General features: G+C 33.1%; 1 protein-coding gene across 8 annotated transcripts in view; it reads left to right on the top strand.

The window, feature by feature from the left end:
• Window positions 1-20,466, top strand: part of LOC128884699 (rho GTPase-activating protein 32) — a 238,015-nt gene that overhangs the window by 163,494 nt on the left and 54,055 nt on the right. The window lies entirely within an intron of this gene.

The following is a 20,466-nucleotide window of genomic DNA, read 5'->3' as shown; positions in this document are numbered from 1 at the left end:
TACAAAACTAAAGATAAGTGACTCGAAACTGAATTTCATATAGTACTTTAGTGTAAGACGTGTTAAACAATATCGTAGTTGATAAGATACTTGACAAGAGGAGCGGTGGCATGAGCGCTCCAAAATTATTCTTATGTATATAATACATGTTACAACATTATAAAAATATATTTTTATTATTTGTAAATAAGTATTTATCATTGTTGCATTGATATAAATTAAAAAATATATGATTAACGAAAAAAAAAATATGTACCAACTGGAGATTCGAACCTACGCTCAAAAAGTATCCAGCGGCTCAACAGCCGAGCACCTTATCACTTGCGCCACGGACGCTCTTGGAAAATATCGTAGATAGTTCTGAAGATATTCCTCAAAGTGTATGTTGTAATTGTTAGATATATTAGTTTTATTAATACCTATACTGTTTTGATCGATGTCAAAACATTAAGAATTATGTATTTCATAAAAAGTATACAGAAATTCTTTATACAAGTTGTTCTAACACACCGAAACAGCGAAAAAAATCGATTTTTGATTTTTCCAACTACGGCGCACCACTCCTAAAAATATGAAAAAAATTGAGGACAATAATAACAATAATATACACTTCCTGTAATTTTATAATCGTAGTTCTGAGATTCCTTCGATGCAAAACCGGCATTTTTCATCATTTTTTTGCGTTTTTTATTTTTCACAGTTTGGATTTTGAACTGAAAAATCTGAAAGAATTCTGGAATATGTGCCTCACTAACTGGAATATCTCTGATTTTTGTCAAAATTTTTCATGCAGCAGGACAAGAGAAATTGGTCAAAATCGTGATTTTTGTTTTTTCTTGTTTACTCCCCCACCCGTCGAGATAGGAACTTGAAACTTGGCACAGATTAGTCTTTTTTGATAACCTATCGAATACATCATCGCGAATCGAAATCGGTCTAAGGGCACTTTTGACCCCCAAACCCGGCTATACCCTTTGATTGGAAAGTTATTGAATTAATACGAAATGAGGTAGATAGCATTAATGAAATTAATTGGAAAAATGTTAAAAAAACAATTAAAATTGAAAATGAATATCGTGAGGAGATTGCAGAATGATAATTGGAAGATATTTGGATAACATTTAAGGGGTGAGGAAGCCATCTTGAACGAGGTGACTTTCTCCTGTAACAGAGAGCAGGCAACGGGACATATTTGAAGAAGAGGGACATATTGAGGTGGGGAAAAGTCTTTTTATAAATTACTGATTCAATCATGCTGCAATTTGTTAAAAAATACTCCCCAACCTAATATTATATACATACCATCCAAGGAAAAGGAAAATTCTGAAATAAAAAAATTGAATCTTCTTAAAAGGAAAGTATCAGAAAGTAAAAAGTAATATTTTTTCGTTATTATTATTAGCTTAAAACATAAAGATTTGGGTGAGTTTGATTAAACTAGACTACAACCTCTTCTCCCCCCAAAGTATGGGATTATAATTCGAAATTACACTCAAAAATTACTTTAAATTGTGGCTTAAAAACTTGGCATTATAAAACTGACAACTTTAAGATCGTATATCTCTAAACGGATGGTACAATGAAAATCGCTATTGTCGAATAATGATGCTCTAATCATTTATAAATAAAATCCAATACGTAGATTTGTGAAATTGAGATAAAAAATTTTTCACTTTTGCCCAGGATTTCGTCGAAATCCACCACTGTGCGACAATACCTATTAATCTACGCATCCCCTTTTATGTAATTGCACAATCGGTTTTCTGTCAATATTTTTGTCACAAAAACGCTCTTTTAATTCTCTACCGATTGGCCTAACCCTAGACAGTAGAATTTTTAAGTGTTTTAACTTTTCTCTCAATTATTCAAGCATTCCACCTTCAAACAGAAAAATTTAACCATACATTCTGAAAGCGCAAAAGGGATCCTCAGCGGTTTTCTCACGCATCGCGAAACTTAAATTGCAATTTCGTCCGCATTAAGATCGAAACGCAAGAAAGTTCCAAGGTTCTTTGAGTGGGGACAAACCGAGATGAAGTTTACCGTGGCCAAGATAGGTAATCGGTATAAGCAAACAAGAACTTTCCGCTCAACAGTAATGAAGCGTGGCCAGTTATTGAACGCGTAGAAGACTTTTGTTTAGACTTCGTGGCTTCCGATTGTTCCGTCGAAGAACGATGATAACGCGGACCATGCTTGGTTGATTGCATTTTTTAAATGAAAACCCGCGGCCAGACGAAGCCTCCGAGTATTTTGATTGCTTCATAAAAATTCTAAATCACCCACCACCCATTGAACGGATCTCCTTGTTGTGACAATCGAAAAATTAACCATTTTTTGAGAATCTTTTTCGTAGTCTATAAAATAAAGAACGATTACAAGGTTTTTTCTGCTAATAATATTAATGAGAAATACAAGGGTTTTTTTATGTATATTTATTTCACATAACAAACAATTGTGGATTGTCAATTTGGATTTGTACGTAATATTGTATAATAGTAGACATGTTACACTAACTAATCTTATTTTTTGTTTAGATTTAATCATTTTGTTCACTGATATAGCCACGCGAACTTTGCCTTTCTTTATCCATTAAAAAATCAAAATATAGCTTTGACAATTAATGTCTATCAACAAGGGAAAAAATGACAAAAAAAATAAACGGGCAAAATTTCATTCAATACTTCAATATGTCTACTACTATACAGGGTGTCCCCTTTAAGTTGAGACTGTAAAAAATCTCGAAGACATGATTTAAAAACAAAAATAAACTGACATATATCCCTTAGTATTTCGAGTGGGGAGTTAGATGGCACTACTAGTTTTTTAATACGTGTGCGTTTTCAAGGTTATTTCAAGATCAGTTTGTCTTTTTTTTTATCAAAACCCATATTTTGTATTTCGGAATCGCGTTCTACGTATAACGATGCACAACTATTTTTTGAAACATTTATTTGCAAATTCAATATTTCTTAAGGCATTTAGTTGATTTTTCATGTTTATGCCATGGATAATTTTGTTTTTCTGTTCTAATTCTATTTCTAAAATGGCAACGTTATTTTCTATTGGAAGGTTTTCTATTTCATTTAAGAACATTATAATAAATGCTCGTAATTTTTACTCTCAAGTTCTAGACACTTTTTAGAGCATGTTTAGATCTGCAAGTAATCGGCTCTCGCGACAAATTGCTGCGAGCGCATAGGAACTGTCACGAGCTCACTTGCAGTACTGTTTACATCGACTAGTTGCTGTCTGACAGTCTGTCAGACACTTATTGCAGAAGTTTTCTCGCGTGTGGAAACCCTGAACATGAAAAATCAGCTAAATACCTCAAGAAATATTGAATTTACACAAAAATCTTTGAAACAAAAGTTGTACATCTTTTTGCGTAGAATATAATTTCGAAATAAAAAATATGGGTTTGTGATTAAAAAAAACTAAGGCATAGAATTAAGGCATAGAATTAAGGCATAGAATTCATTTCTATATCTAATAATTTTATAGAAATGTCTAAAACCTTTAGCAAGAAAAAGAAAATAGAGTTCTTACTTAATGAATGAAAAGCAATTCACCAAATCATGTATTAATATCAACAAGCCCTTAAGAATGTCATGACATGTACATAATATTCTCTGCGTCGAATATATTCATTTACAGAGGTCGAACGATGTCTAAGAAACGCGTGGATATGTTGGTATCAGTGTCGCTTATTTTAATCAGAATGAAAATATTCTTGTCATAAACGTTATAAAGGAGAAGGGAGTGAAAAGACGCCTTCGAGTCTTTCGAGGATCGGAATGCAGACAAAGGGTGGCCTTTAAATTTCTACGGTCAAAGGAAGGCTGGTCCTTGATCGGGATTATTGATTCGCAGGTATAGCGACAAAAAAGTGGGGAAAAGCGGGAAAGCGTCGTATAGTTTTTCCGGAGACATCATTCTAACGAGAATGGGCGCGGTTGGGGTTGCGTTTCTACGCATCTTCCATCGATTCAACCCCCTAGCGCTTAGCCGACGACTTTGTCCTTGGCAGAATTCTTTACTTTTGGTCAATATTTGGTGAACTCTTCTTTTCGGATCGATTCAGTCGAGTCGATTGCCATGTTTTCAACTTTCTTAGCTTTAAATTCCTCAGCACTAAAAAAAATCATAATTTATTCATCAATTAATCAATCAACATTATTAATAATATTAATATTTTTTAATATTAATCTATTTATGTTATATTTTACTATATATATAATTTCATCTTTTATATTATTTTTATTTTTAAATTATTTAAATCCGAATAATAAAAATATATTAATTAATATATTTATAAATAAAATTAATAAATTTATCTATTTAATTTTAGTAGTAATTTACAGAAATTTACCACCAATATTTACATTTATAATAAAATGATCAATCCTAGAAAATTTAATTAACTTTAACCCAACAATAATAATTTTAATAATATTAATTATAATCTCTAGATTAATTATAACATGAAATTATTTAAATTTAAATAATTTAAACTACTATTTAAACAACTCAAGGTTAAATTTTAAAATAAGTATAAAAAATAATTATTTATTTATCAACACCTTTTTAATAATTATATTATTTTTACTATTCTCATTTTTAATATATTAATATCTAATTTTTAATATAAAAAATATATCTCTTTAAATTTGGGTTCTTCGTATGATTTTTAACATTAAAACTACCAAGCTGGTCGGTGGGTGACAGAAATTAATACATAAATTCGTTTACCAACTTCAGTAATCGATTACAAAAAGGGTTCTATTTTAATTATGCTAATCAATGAACAAATTTAATAAAGATATCAAGAAAGTGTTTAAATCAAAAGCTAAGGAAGATATTAGACAATATACTTGTCTTTTTACGACATTTGTTAAAAACAATGTGAAACGTAAAACGACCTTATATTAATGAACATAAATATAAGGTTGTAAAGAGGCACATAAATTAATAAATTCATTTGTCAACCTTAGTAGTCGATTATGAAAGGGGTTCTATCTTAATTAATAGAAACAATAATTGACATTGTTAAAGATATCACAGAAGTGTTTAAAATGAATGTCGAGGAAGATGTTTGGCAATATACTTATGTTTTTACGTCGTGTTCGTAGAATCTATAATGTTGCGTGTCTATGTATTAGGTTTCCAACAGATTAGAAGAGTAATTGAGAATGACAGTAATTGTAGAAGAATAACAGTGTTAGTTACTAAACTTCATATATTTGCATATACGTCGCTATGTAAACCTAGCACCCAACTTTCAAGAAACTAACTTTTTTTTTTACGAAAAATGATAGTATTTTAAGGTTTTTTTTATAAATAAAACGCACTTCAATTGTTTTCCTCTTAGGCACAAACTCAATATATTTTTATTAATGACTCACTAGTACTAGATAATCGCAATAAACTTTACTCGACACACGCCCATTCGCAATCGCACATTCTTCTTCCGAAGTCTCTCGAAATCTTTCTCTCCTTTTCCTCTCCCGCTGCTCCTATTTATGAGAGAACGCGAGGCTCTCCCACCACGCATATTACCCAACTTATTACCTTTGTATCTATTCCTTATACAGTCGTTTACAGTATTTCGTTTGTAGTTGATTGTAGTAACTAGTTTCGTTTGTAGTTCCATCATTTAATAACAAAAAAATATTGAAAAAATAACCAGCACCCGGCATTGAGATATCTCAAATCCTTTTTTTCCACGTGATTCAAAATCGTTTGTAGTGATTTCCGTTTTGTTTGTAATTGAATGGTTTAAAAGTTATAAGCAATTGTTTATACGCCTAAGAGGTTATAGTAGAATAGTTTAAATGTTGCAGGCGATTGTTTATACGCATTGGGTAACTTTATTAATTGCTTTTAACTTTTAAACTATTCAACTACAAACGATTCTGAATCACATAGAAAAAACGGATTTGAGATTGTAAGGCAATTAACCAATTCAAACTTTCGTGCTGCGAGTGTAATCAGCACGCGAATATACTATCGCCCTCTGGCTAATACAAGAGGAACAGAACAATAGCGATTACAGAGTTACAGACGCATTACGATTACGAACATGATTACGATTACGATTATAAATGTGCGTGTAGTGTTTATTTTATGAAGAATATATCAGTATTGTTCAACCGAACGAATGAAAGAATTTATTAAATACCCCAGAGCTTACAAGATATCTCATTGTGGGGTGCTGGTCACTTATCATATTTTTTTATTTATCATTTACCGTAAAAAAAAGTTAATTATTTAAAAGTCGGGGCCAGGTTTACATAGCCCATATACATAATATCAACGTATTAAACATGTTTGAATTTATCGTTTTATCAGCTACAATGTTATATTATAATAATGAACATTTCGTAATGTTGAAATCTCGGAAAATATAGTCTTGAGATAATCTCTTTATCTATCATAGTACTGTCCCTCTCTAAGCCAAACAATATTTTGCTCTAACAGTTTTCTTTTTGACAAAAAATGTTTATTATTCAATTATTAAATCTTCAAAATGACACTCGTTGACTCTCTAATCATTTATTAAATAATTTTTTTAATAAGTTCATACGAACATCTGACAACACCGTCTCTCTAATTGATGCATAAGCGGTACGAATTTTGGTTTTCATATCTTCTTTCGATATAAGATCAGTGGCCATTACTTGATTCCCCGTGTTACGTGCGACCTGCAACGGCGCACGTCTGGAGATTTACCCCTAGCCAATTCTATGTAAAAGGGTTTAGAATATTTGTGGGTAAGGAGCTACTCTAGTCCCATACGGGTCCCATCTATCAAAGTTCCTTTATTTAAATACTATGAGGAGGCTAAGAACGGAATTGTATTGAAAAAGGGAAAGCAAGTGATATAGCTTCAGTTGTAAAAATTGTCATTACTTTATTTATTGGCATGTCTGTTTTTATATAATTGCCATAACAATCTTCAACTATTGCAATTCCATTTCATAAGGAGTTTGGAATCTTAGACCCATCTGTATAGAATACTCTAGTATCATATCTTTTTAAATTATGTTTGTATAGACCAAAGTCTGTAACCCTTTTAGCTGGAATAGCTCCTAATTCAAATATTCTCCCTGTTGAAGTATCAAATATGTTTCCATAGTAGTTTTTATCTTCCTTGTCTAGATGTAATTCATTCCATTTACCTCTTCTTTCTTTCATTTTATCCCTTGGAATGATTTTGTTAAAATATTTCATGGCTAAGTGGAAAATGATCTCTCGTATATTTAGTCTACAGTGTAGACTCTACACTAACACGCAAAACTTAGCGGACAAATTTTTAAACGGTTCAAAAACATGGAAGTTTTCAATTGATTGAAATTAAACTCCGTGAAGAGTAGTTTTGTAGTGTTCTCTGGGCGTGTGTAAAGTTACATGAGCGAGGGTTAATGCGAAGGAGTTAATTCACCTCCCTAAAGGGGAGGGTGTAGAAAAACGCCTCTTTGAACCAGGCCAGGGATGACGGAAGGGGTTGAAAAATTCAAAAAACCTTTGGGGCGACTCTCCTTGATGCCCTCTACAAAATGCACCCCTTGAAATCCCTCTCGGACAAACCCCCCCCCCCCAAACCCACAACCTCCCACCCCCTCTAAAATCCACAATTTTTGGACGACGGTCTCGATTTTGGACTCAATGCATTCTCTGGACTCCCCTGATCCAGAAAATGCCATCACCCATACCGTGCTCCCCATAGGCGCCCTTTGGGGGGGGGGGGTGGAACAGCTTGAAAATTTTCAACCCCCTTCGTAAAAAAACACTTCCACGCATCGGAGGGCGATGAAATTCACTATGTTTGTTCTCGATACGTTAAGGATGAATGCCGAAAAGGTCCCGTTTCGAAAACTGCCCCCGGAGCTGAACGGAGGGCGGGGGGCAGAGGTAGGGGTGGCCCACCCCCAAGTGTAAGGGTTGGAACGTTGTTTCGTTGCATGGATCACATGTGCAACAGTCCAGGGCATCAGGCTGGCACAGTTTTGATGTCTTTTTCCCGCGTGAATGGCAATAAAATTCGAAAATGTCGTTTTTGGGGGAAAACCCACCCCCAACTTCAGGCCCATCTGCAGGGTGAACGACCAACCCCACGTTAACGCCGTTCATGGTATCGGATGCGCGAATGCTTTATTAACAGATCCCCAAAAAATCAGATTTTTTCAATCACGCTTTCGTTGTCAAATCGGAGCAGATTTGAAAGAGTAGTAAGTAAGCCGGCATTTAGAAGAGGAGCGAGGGCCTGGACCCGTACGTGATCAGACCAGACCGGACCCCAATTTAACGTAGTTTTAATCGTACTCCATGCAGCGTTTACGAGTTCTTCGTTCGGAATTTTTTCATATGTTAGGATTTGTTTACCTAATGTTAAACTGTCCGTGTACCCTTTCTCTATTTGTTTTATCCAATACCTCAGGGCAAGGATTCTTGCTCTGAATTGAATTCCTATAAGCCCATTTTCTGCATATAACATATTAATTGGAGTGGTCATTCTATTTATTCAATCTCTTCGCGGATCGCTGCTGACTCTAGTTTCCTTAACTTTTCTTGTTGAAATTCATTTCCATTCATATTTAGATATATTGGTGCTCCATATTCTATTGTTAAAGAGATTAATGCTTTGCTTATATTTATAGCTTGATCTTGTCTTATACCACTCTGACCGTCACATAGATATTTTATTATGCGAATTCGTTTTTTTCCTTTATCTATTATGTTCTTTATATGGCTTATATAATTTAAATTTTGATCAATAGTTAAACCTAAAAATTTTGCTTCTTTACATGATTTAAAAATATGTTCTTTTACTAATGTTTTAACCGATACTACTATTTCTGAAAATTTATTGCTATTATTAAATCTTACCATCTGAGTCTTTTTTTCTGATATGTTTAATGATCTCTCTTCTAAAAATTTAATTAATTCCCTATTGCTGAACCTGTTTTATTTATAGTTATTTCTGTATTTTTTCCCCTTACAATTATGGCTATATCATCCGCATACTGTAAAGTACTTTAAGGAAATGGTCAGGCACCGTTGATTTATTTATGTAACAGTACTACAAGACTAATTTAAGTGTTCAAAATGGTGACTTTGAACATTGATACACGCTCTGGCTAAGGAAAAAGTTGTTTCAAATCACCCCCTGAACCACCCTTTTCAAGGACCTCCAACATTTTTGGGACACCCTGTATTAAATAGGGTCGGGCTCAATATAGACCCTTGGGGTACCCCTCTCCTCCAAGGTATCTTATATCTTACCTCATTACTATCCTTAAAAAGTATACAGAGTGAGGCACCTAAGGCCGGCCACCTGAATAACTTGACTGCTATTGGTGATAGGAAAAAATGCATGAGGACAAAATTATTTGATATCGAGGGGCTGACCATCCGATGTTACTAGTAAATGAACGGTATGTTTTTTGACTCACATTCTGATAGAGTATTTCAAGACGAATACAATGACCTATTGTGAAGGTCATTTGTGGTCAGGATTAAGCCAGTCACGATGGAAAATAATTTACTTTAAGGAAATGGTCAGGCACCGTTGATTTATTTATGTAACAGTACTACAAGACTAATTTAAGTGTTCAAAATGGTGACTTTGAACATTGATACATGCTCTGAAGCGTTGTTTGACAGATACTACGGCATGTTGAATTTTAGTGGGGTTTATCGCGGCACAAGCTCTTCTTATACGCTCTTTCATATCTTCTTTGGTTGTTGGTTTTTCATTATACACTTGCTGCTTTAATGTTCCCCACAAAAAGAAGTCCAGTGGTGTTAAATCTGGAGAACGTGCAGGCCATTTGTGATTTCCTGCACGACCAATCCAACGGTCTCCGAATCTCACATTGAGGAATTGAGTAATTATCCGTGTTGAATGAGCAGGGCATCCATCTTGTTGAAACCATATAGTTTGCCGTATGTAAAGCGGAACATCTTTCAGCAGGTGTGGCAAAATTTCTGTTAAAATGTCTTTATATCTCAAAGTGTTTAATGTGCCATCGATAAAATAAGGACCAATTATTTGACTGTTAAGAAGTCCGCACCAAACGTTTACAGACCAAGGTTTTTGTTTATCCACTTCTCGCAGCCACCGTGGATTTTCTATTGACCAGTCTTGCATATTATGGCGATTGACTTAACCACAGTTTGTAAATGTGGCTTCGTCCGTAAACAAAACCTTATTGAAAAACGACTCATCACTCTGTAATTTCTGCAGACTCCATTTCCATGTAATTCTTGGTGAAGTGAAACATGAAAAGCGTGGAATTTATTTAAATGTAATATTCGTAAAACACTTCGTTGACTAATGCCACTTTCACGTGCTAGCTGCCTTGTACTAGCATGGGGATTTTGTGTTACGGCTGCTAAAATGTTCACTGTATTTCGATTATCAGTTGCTGTTTTGCATTTTCTTCGTATTTTGTTATCTACACTTCCAGTTTCTTGAAAACGTTTAATAACATTCGCAAACGCAGATCGCGAAGGTGTGATACGTTCAGAAAACTGTGCAGCATACAAACGGACTGCATCTCTTACAATTTTGCGACATTCCCCATAAACAAAAACCATATCTACTTTCTCCGTTTTTGAATAACGCATTTCGGAAACTTGAGATACACTTTGCTCGGTGGAGATCCTCATAAACGACTAATTATAGTATGTACAGATGAAACGTACAGCGTGATTGAATGTTTATTTCCATTCAACGACCCATAACAAGGGATTACGAGACAAAAATGAAGTAATATGAACAACCAGAGACGGCAAGGAAGTGTTCGACCATTTCCTCAAAGAGAATTATTTTCCATCGTAACTGGTTTAACCCAGACCACAAATGACCTTCACAATAGGTCATTGTATTCGTCTTGAAATACTCTATCAGAATGTAAGTCAAAAAACATACCGTTCCATTTAAAAAAACAGAGATGACCTTCATATCTCCTTAACGCCTCCACCTATCAAAAAACTAGTAACATCGGATGATCAGCCCCTCGATACCAAATAATTTTGTCCCCATGCATTTTTTCCTATTACCAATAGCAGTCAAGTTATTCAGGTGGCCGGCCTTAGGTGCCTCACCCTGTATATCTGTTTTCCAACCAAGCAGCAATCCATTTAGTTATATTTGATGGACATTTCTTCTTTATTAGTATTTCAATTGGAGTATGTAAGTTCACATTGTCGTATGCTCCTTGAATATCTATAAAAGACACTAACGTGGTATCACCATTCCTAAGATTTTCTTTAATCTCTGCATTAATCCAATACAGATTATCCATTGTGGATCTATCTTTCCTAAACCCGGACTGAGTTTTATCTAATATGGAGTACGATTCAACCCATAATTGTAGTCTTGTGTTTATTACCTTTTCTGCAATTTTTCCTGAGCAAGATGTTAGTGTAATAGGGCTAAGTGCCCTTTTTCCTGGTTTTTCAATTAAGCATAAAACTCCAATTCTCCAATCAAAGGGTATATCTTGGTATTCCCAGCTCCTCTTAATTATATCCATTAGGATTTCTTTCATGAATAATGTCAGTTCTGCTATTATTCTATAATCAATCTTATCCTTGCCTGGAGATGATTGTTTGTTTTTATTATATAGAATATGTTGAATAATTTCTGTATCATTTATATGTCGATTAAATTGACTATTGGATTTTATGTTTCTATTAATTTCTTCCCTTACCTCATCATAATTTATTGATTGTTCTTTTAAATTAATATCCTCTATTCTTTTAATTTCCTCTCTTTCTAATAATACCCTGGTTCGGTTTTCTAACAACTTTTTATCCTTAACAAAATGTTCCTTTATAAATCTAATCTTATTCCATACTTTCCCCATATCTGGTTCTCTAGTTATATCTTCAGTTAACATTCTCCAGTAATTTTCTTTCTTTCTTCTTTAGATTCTTCCATTGAGCTTTATATCCTACCATAATGTTATAATCTACTACAGAACCGGAATTCCATAAATCCTTCGTACTTTGTTTCCACTTGAACTAAGCGACACTCTTTATCCCACCATTTATTATTCTTTTCCTTTTTATTCTGGCTTCCTGATGTTTCTATTTCATTTGATACTTCCATTTGAGATTTGTGTTTAGATATTTGCTTATTAAAACTACTAGTTCTGTCCCAATTCCTCCTGTTATTTATATACCTAGAAACATTGTTTACATTTTTATTAAGTCCTATTAAAGTTTCTTGTATTATATTTTTCCATATATTATATGCGTTATTAATGTCTGATGAATTAATAACATTTTGAATTATACCTTCTTTTTTTTCATAGAGGATTTCTCTAAATTTTTTCCAATGAACTGTTTGTCTATTATATCCTATAAAAAACTTCAAAAAGGTAAAAAAATTACGCCAAGTACATGAAAAAGTGGAGTAAGGAGTAATCACAAAAAAATAGAAGATCCCCATAAACAAACTACAAGAAAGTGGAAAAAGAAGTGAAATCGAAATGAGCTGCCAGTACATGAAGGTGCTTTCCAGCACAGTGCAATGGCGACACAGGGTAACACAATGAAAAATTCGATGCTTTCCAACTGTGCGCAGCTAAAATGCTGTGTTCAACAGTGCGAACGTTTAGATCCTAATGACAATTCATGTAGAGTGACTGCTCCGCACTTTGAAGAAGCTAAATATAGCGTATCATCCACAAACTGAGACTGTTTAGAAATTTGCCTAGATTTCCGCGGCCTGGAAGTCAAATGCTTGGGGTGGCCAGGCAAGGCATTCTTATGTCATCAATACCCATACTTTCTCTCTCATAGACTTTCAGGTACTTTGTCAATTTAAATCTCTGTCAATATTATGAGTACACTTTCATTGTATTGGGTTGTAAAATATTTCTAAGATCATTCATCGATGCCAATACCTTTACTCTCGCAAGCTTTCAGATAATTTGTCAGTTTAAAACTCTGACAATATGAGTACACTTTCAGTATTTTGCGTTTTAAAATAATTCTTATTCATCGACACCTTAACCTTGCCTGGCCACGCCAAGCATTTGATTTCCAGGCCGCGGAAATCTAGGCAAATTTCTAAACAGTCTCAGTTTGTGGATGATACGCTATATTTAGCTTCTTCAAAGTACGGAGCAGTCACTCTACATGAATTGTCATTAGGATCTAAACGTTCGCACTGTTGAACACAGCATTTTAGCTGCGCACAGTTGGAAAGCATCGAATTTTTCATTGTGTTACCCTGTGTCGCCATTGCACTGTGCTGGAAAGCACCTTCATGTACTGGCAGCTCATTTCGATTTCACTTCTTTTTCCACTTTCTTGTAGTTTCTTTATGGGGATCTTCTATTTTTTTGTGATTACTCCTTATGTCCTCCACTTTTTCATGTACTTGGCGTAATTTTTTTACCTTTTTGAAGTTTTTTATAGGATCTCATTTCTTTTTACAAATCATTTATTATATAGAACCAATTTAAATTTATAAAAATAAAATTGATATTTCTGTAAACTCTACATAAGAAGTCTAAATTATTATTTGTTTTTGTAATTGGATAGAGTAAAATAAAGGGAGAGGGTATAACAAAAGCGAATATATATATTCATATAATTATTAATTATTAATATATAATTTATTAATTATAAACACTTATTCGTTCAATTTATAAATAATTATATATACCTACAATTTTTTTTTACCTACATAAACTCAGTATATTTAAAACAGCGTTTTCTAGTTTTACCTCCTTAATCCAATCCATAAGTTTGTCAAAGTCTTCTTCTGACATGTTTTTATTTTCTTCCTCTGCTGTTTCTCTTCTTTTTTTATGTGTATTTTTCTTTTTTTGGTTATGATATCGTTCGTCCTGACTTCTTTCATAATTACTGTTTCTGTAATTGTTCTCATTCCTATGATTTTCATCTTATTGTAACGGCGTAAATCTATTGCTCGTATATATCTTTTCATTTTCTCTTCTTCCTAGATTATATACTTGTCTGTTGTGTTCTCTTTTCCTTCAAACTGATTCTTTTATCGAAAAAGGTTTATCCTCCCAATACTCTACTTTCCATTTTGGTTTCCCCGGCGATCTCAATTGAGGAAAGTCTTTTGTGTTATAGTGAAATCTTGGTTTACAACATATTGTCACTTTTACACCATTTCTTAATATGTCCGAATCCGAGGCACAAATAGCATTGTTTTATATTACGAACAAAAGGATCTACATCCAGTGAGACGTGACCGTCATAGATCATCAATTTAGTTGGCAGCTTACATCCTTGAAATCTCACTAAGATCAAATTAGACTCTATCCACTCATATCCATTATCCGTTCTGGTTCTTTTCTTCAATCGTTCTAATGCGTTGATACTTTGCCCAGGAACAAGTTCTTCATTTAATTATTTGAGCGAATAACTCCAATCTTTTACCACGCCAAGTTGTTCTTCCGCTCTTTTTGGAACTATTAATGTAAATTTTTTATGTATGAGCAGTCCGTGTTTAATTTCTTAAAAAATTCCCATGTTTTGTACAATTTAAAATTGGTCGGTAAATGAAATTGCATAATCATCGACAATGAAAGTGGTGTAAATCCAATTGGCAGAGGTAGGTGGCTTAGCAGATGGTTGACGATCAGTAGCCTGTTATTTAAAATATTTTTGTATTACGTGTCATATTACAGATAAGAAAAAACACTAATGGAGAACAGGTAAATTGGTTGCAAATATGTTGGATGAGGTTTCTCAGCAGTGCACCATACACTATTTTATATAAAACATCGATGAAGGACAACGAAATTGAAAATTATAAATGTATTACCTACAGGTCCTCGAAGATCGCTAAAATTTGAAAAAATCGCCCTGGCGCCTTTGTACTAAGATGCCAGGCCTATTACTTATTAAAAATATAAAGGCATCAAGCAGTTACTACCTTATATACCTCCGATGCATCATGCATATTTCGAAACACTGCCACATGCAGAGAATAAGTAAATACTATCAATATCCTGTAATTTTAACAATGTAATTAGCGTCTAAAATTAAAAATACTACTTTTATTTTATGTCATGTCATTCTTTGTAAACAAAATTGGATTAATATGAAGTATATTTTAAGTGATATTTCATTTTTCAAAATTGAAATCAAACGATTTTTACAATTGTCTAATTTTGAAAGTGGTGTAAGTCCATTTGCAGCCCGTAAGTATACATCAGTTTAGTAAAATACACCTAAAACAAATTTATATAACCAAATTATATATTGATAAAACAGTAGAAACAATGCCAGACTTCATATAATTTGCCTAAATTTATTAATTAACAGATATGTTAACTTTTAATTTTCTCGAATCAAAAGAAAATGGACTTACATCACTTTCAAAATAAACGGTCCATATATACATTTCAGTGTCCACGAAGTTGAGATTTTTAGGATGTGCATATACAGTCAGTGTAAGAAGTATTCGTACAGCAGTAATACTAAAATAAATGGTTTCTGTACGAATACTTATTACACTGACTGTACATTAATTGTACTGGAAATCAGATCGCGAACTTGGAAGATTACTATCAATAACAAAATGATGAATAAATATTTCTAATTAAAAACAAAATTATAAACGATTAAATACAAAAACACAGAATTAATTTCCACTCCTAACGAATGTATAAAAAGAAAAGTATACAGGGAGCCTAGAACCTGTTCGATTGTGTCGCTCTTGATTTCGTATCGGAGACCCAATTTTCGTATCCCGAATCCCTGTTTGCCTCTGGCTTTCGCCCTAGTTTCATCCCCCAAGGTTGCCATTATTATTGCTTGATTGGATGTGTTACTTGAACGGCCTACTTTTTGTTGGAAACTATTATTTCCAGCAGGCTTTATTGTGCTGACGCTTCAAAAGGCGGAAGACAGTTGCCTTTTAGCATTAACGACACAATGTACGCCCATTTTCTTTGTCCGTTTCTTCCTTGCCCTACGTACCAGGGAATATATTTTTCGTTTCTGTCATAATTATAGCTTTAAACAGTTCGTTAAATAGTTAGATTGTTGGTGGAACGGGGGCGGGTGTAGGGAGAAACTTAGCATCGCTTTATTTGAGAACTCTTAGAAGTGGCTGCTGCTAATTTAGACTTATTGGAAGCATATAATAAATATAAATGCGGGGATGATTCCCTCTCGAGTGTTAGATATTAAAGGAGTGATAAATTTAATAAAGAATATACATATATTTCATGCACGAGCGGCGCGAAGACGAAGACTGGACCACTTGCAGTACCTCTCGTTGCATCTGTAGTAGTGTGGACGACCTGCGTACGCAGAGGGGTAGTTTTGTGGGTCACAACCCGCCCTTGCCATGACCTTTGACCGGCATATACAGGGTGGTCCGCGCAATTGTTTCAAGTCTTAACTCCGTTATTATTGCATGTACAAAAAAATGCCAAAGGAGGAAAGATAAATGGTTCAAAGAGCACTCCATCTATAGGCCTTTAAATTTTTTTTAGATGCAGCAGTGCGTATGCAATTAACAATTGCATCATTTCTTTAAATAGAGATGCATATTTTTTTACACAGATCGATTCTTCTGTTCATTCTACGTAAGAAATGAGTAGGGTACCATCGCAAAAAAATTATTAGTTCTCGAGATATTTTCAAAAAATGTCTTTACTGAAGAAGATGCTCTAACGCTTCTCCATTACATTCTAAACATTTCTGATAACGTTTTTTTATTGTTTGCATAACTGCGTTTAAATTATCTGCATCACACAACACAAAAGTGTCGTACATATCTTGTTTCTCACTGTTAGTAAAATACATTTTCTTGTATTTAGTGAAATACAGTTACGCTTTTCCAAAATCTTAGTTTTCGTACTCGAGTTACGATACGTGAATTACTACTGAATGATGAAATGCTTACTCGTACAAATCAGTGTCTGTTATGATAACAATGTCGAAAGGGTGTTTACCTTTACAAGCGTGTTTACTCTACTAGTCATAAAGCGTTTGAGCATCTTCTTCAATAAAGTCATTTTTTGAAAATATCTCGAGATCTAATAATTTTGTTGCGATGGTACCCTACTCATTTCTTACGTAGAATGAACAGAAGAATCGATCTGTGTAAAAAAATATGCATCTCTATTTAAAGAAATGATGCAATTGTTAATTGCATACACACTGCTGCATCTAAAAAAAATTTAAAGGCCTATAGATGGAGTGCTCTTCGAACCATTTATCTTTCCTCCTTTGGCATTTTCTCGTAAATGCAATAATAACGGAGTTATGACTTGAAACAATTACGTGTATTACCCTGTATAATCTTTTTATGAGTATTTCAAATGAGCTGACATTTTCTAGCCTGAAACTATTTAAAGAATGTAAGAAGTACTGTTATTGTATAATTCTTTTTAAGTATTTTTAGAAAAGTATTGCAATTTCTACAAAAGCATGAAACGAGCTTACCAAAACACTAAGAAGCATTCAAATGAAACTGTGAAATATAGAATTAAACAAAGTGTACGAGTATAGTTCGCTTGTTTATAAATTTTTACAAGAATTTTTCAATAATTCTTTTCTTGTATTATCAGTAATTTTCTTTAATTAATTAGAATGATGTCTGATAAGTAGATTGCAGATTTTGTACATGTTGAATATTTCGGCAAATAAAACTCTCAGGTTTTATGTCCTCCACAAAGGCAATATATTTAAAAAACAGAAAGTAATTTAAAGACGGTTGAGTTCGGCAGAATTATCGATCGGAAGGTCTCGAACAAAGGCAAAGTGAAACCTTCAAATTGTACTAGTTTATTCTTGCTAAACTCCAACAATGTTATTTATGATATAAACTAATATAATAATCGCATGCTAAACATAATAAAAAGGTATGTGGTCTTGTGCAAAATGAAATAACAATATTATAATAATAACGTATGTTTTCTGTATTATTGTACGTTATAAATGCGTAAAATCTGCAATCAACTGCTAAAGTTTTCAGTCATGTATAAATTATAAATTGTAATACAGAGTTTAAATGGGACAGGCACGATTAAGAAACAAAGAGCGTTTGATTCAAGTCACGTTCATTATGCAGTGGCGTTTCTGCGCTGAATCTAACGAACTTAACATCATTCTCGGTTATATAGAATAGAATATGCAGAGCTTCCAAGAAAACGTATTCCAATGCGGTGTGTTCGTTGATGACTTCAACGTAGAAATGAATAGAATAGTAGATCCACAGGGTCAACTGTTCGTAACTCCTGGCGCCGGTGTATCATTCGAACTCAGTTAAATAAAACTAGACCTAGACTAACATGAACTCAACTACTGAGAGTCGTTGTTATCTCATAAGTTGTGTGTTTGAATGCTCGTCATTAAAATGCATGATTTTTGAAGGTAACTGTTGGATTTTAGAATGGGTTTGAATAAACCTTACTTCAACTTTATGTTAAAAGATATTCATTATTATATTTGGTTTTCAATAATTTAAGTAAAAGTAATACAATAAAGAAAATAATAAATTTAATACAAGTGCTCTCTACATTCTCTCATACTGATATCAAACGATACTTGTTAGTCTCTCAGATACCAACCACACTCACACACTACATCCTGTATAGTACTGCCTTCACCTATCATACATTAGTTCTAATTATGATTGGCGTCAAAATCAAATTTAAATTGCCTTATTCTAACAGTAACAAAACAAATCAGGTGACGGACTTGATTTTGACATTTACATATCCTGTACTGTATTCTTCATCTCTGGATTAGCTACTTACATATTGAATCAAGTAGTTTTTCGATGATTCCGGATACTTTTGTAGTTTGGAATCCTTTAAGTTGGATGATAAATAGATTAATATGATTTTAGGATCAAGGAACCTTGCACAGTATGTGCAACATTTATTGGGAATGGCTGTTGTATTATTCTTAAGAAGAAAACATTAACAAGATATTAACATTTAATTCTTACTTAATGAGAATTAATAAGAATTAAGCAAAAATTCAACGTTTATTTATATTTATTTTTATAGTAATTATTATTTACATTATTATAAATATGTACATTAACTATATTCAGTGAGTCTCATATGTATTCGTAATTTCTATATCTATTGAAAAAATTATCTAAATTATATAATAAGTTTGATGTTTCCAAATAAATTTTTCATTGTAATACAAAGACGTGAAAAGTTTATTCATATACATATTTATAATGAATTTACTTGCGCTCTGTTTGGTCGGGGTTTTCTGTTAAAAAACTCCTTAACGAAACCTTGGACAACATTTTCCCTAAAGAAAAAGTTATTTCAAATCACACCCCGAACCACCCCTTTCAAGGATCTCCAACATTTTTGGGACACCCTGTATAATACAATTAGTAAAAAAATGTGTAAAGAAACCAACGAGACTCGTACACTTTGTTTAATTTTATTTTTCACACTTTCATTTGAATTCTTCTTGTTGTTTTGGTAAACTCGTTCCATACTGGTGTAGAAATTGAAATACGTTTCTAAAAAGTCTTAAAAATATGTTACACTAACAGTAATTCTTATATTCTTTAATACCTTGACTGCCCGACTATTACTTGTGAAAAAATAGAATATGTATATAAAATCATGAAAGACACTTAAGATTTGGCTTCCTTAATGTAGTTTCTATATGCATATCAAATAAATTGTAAAAATGATCAAACATACCTTAAAACGTACTTAAAATATTCTGAAAGTTACAGAAATATTACATAAATTCTTCTCTGTAAAAAGAAATATCATTGGTAAAGGTGAGTTCAAGGATCTAGATTATTGTAAATTACACCAGATGTATATTAGTGTAAAGTACACTTCACAGTCAAATTTTAAACAAAATATACATAAATAGCAAATAATCCCGGTTCGTTGCACAAGAAATCGGACACTAATTGTAAATGAAGTAGTACCTCAAATTTTGTGCACATTTGAATATATTGCAGTTTTTATTAATACGATACTTAAACATATCTTAGAGGATTTTCCAAAATTGCAAAAATTATGGAATTTCTGGTGTTCGAAATATAGTTTTTTTTTCATTTATTTCTTTAAAAAAAAAATATAGCTCTTGAACTAATAGTCAGACGAGAATGGGCATTTGGGCACAAAAGATAATGTAGTACAGACTAAAAATTATTTCGATTACAAGACACTGTTTTTACCATTTGTTTAAACAAGTGCTTAATCTTAATAGCGTGGATGGCTTAAAAAATTGAGGATATAGTCTCCTGCATTTCGAATGATTCTTTAATGCACTTTAATGCTCTTACGCTGGCAGGACCAAATCAGCAGAATCATATCGGACTTAGTGGAATATTTAGCACTTATTGTGTACTAATTTGTATCACCAACAAGAATTTTGTACCTCGTGCCGTTTTCGAAAGATCGTAGCGCTACTAGCTTAATATTAAGCAAGCGGTTGAAAATGTTAAAAATTAATATA

Source organism: Hylaeus volcanicus, chromosome 2 (assembly GCF_026283585.1).
Source record: "Hylaeus volcanicus isolate JK05 chromosome 2, UHH_iyHylVolc1.0_haploid, whole genome shotgun sequence".
NCBI lineage: Eukaryota > Metazoa > Arthropoda > Insecta > Hymenoptera > Colletidae > Hylaeus > Hylaeus volcanicus.
This window is presented reverse-complemented; position numbering and strand designations above follow the sequence as displayed.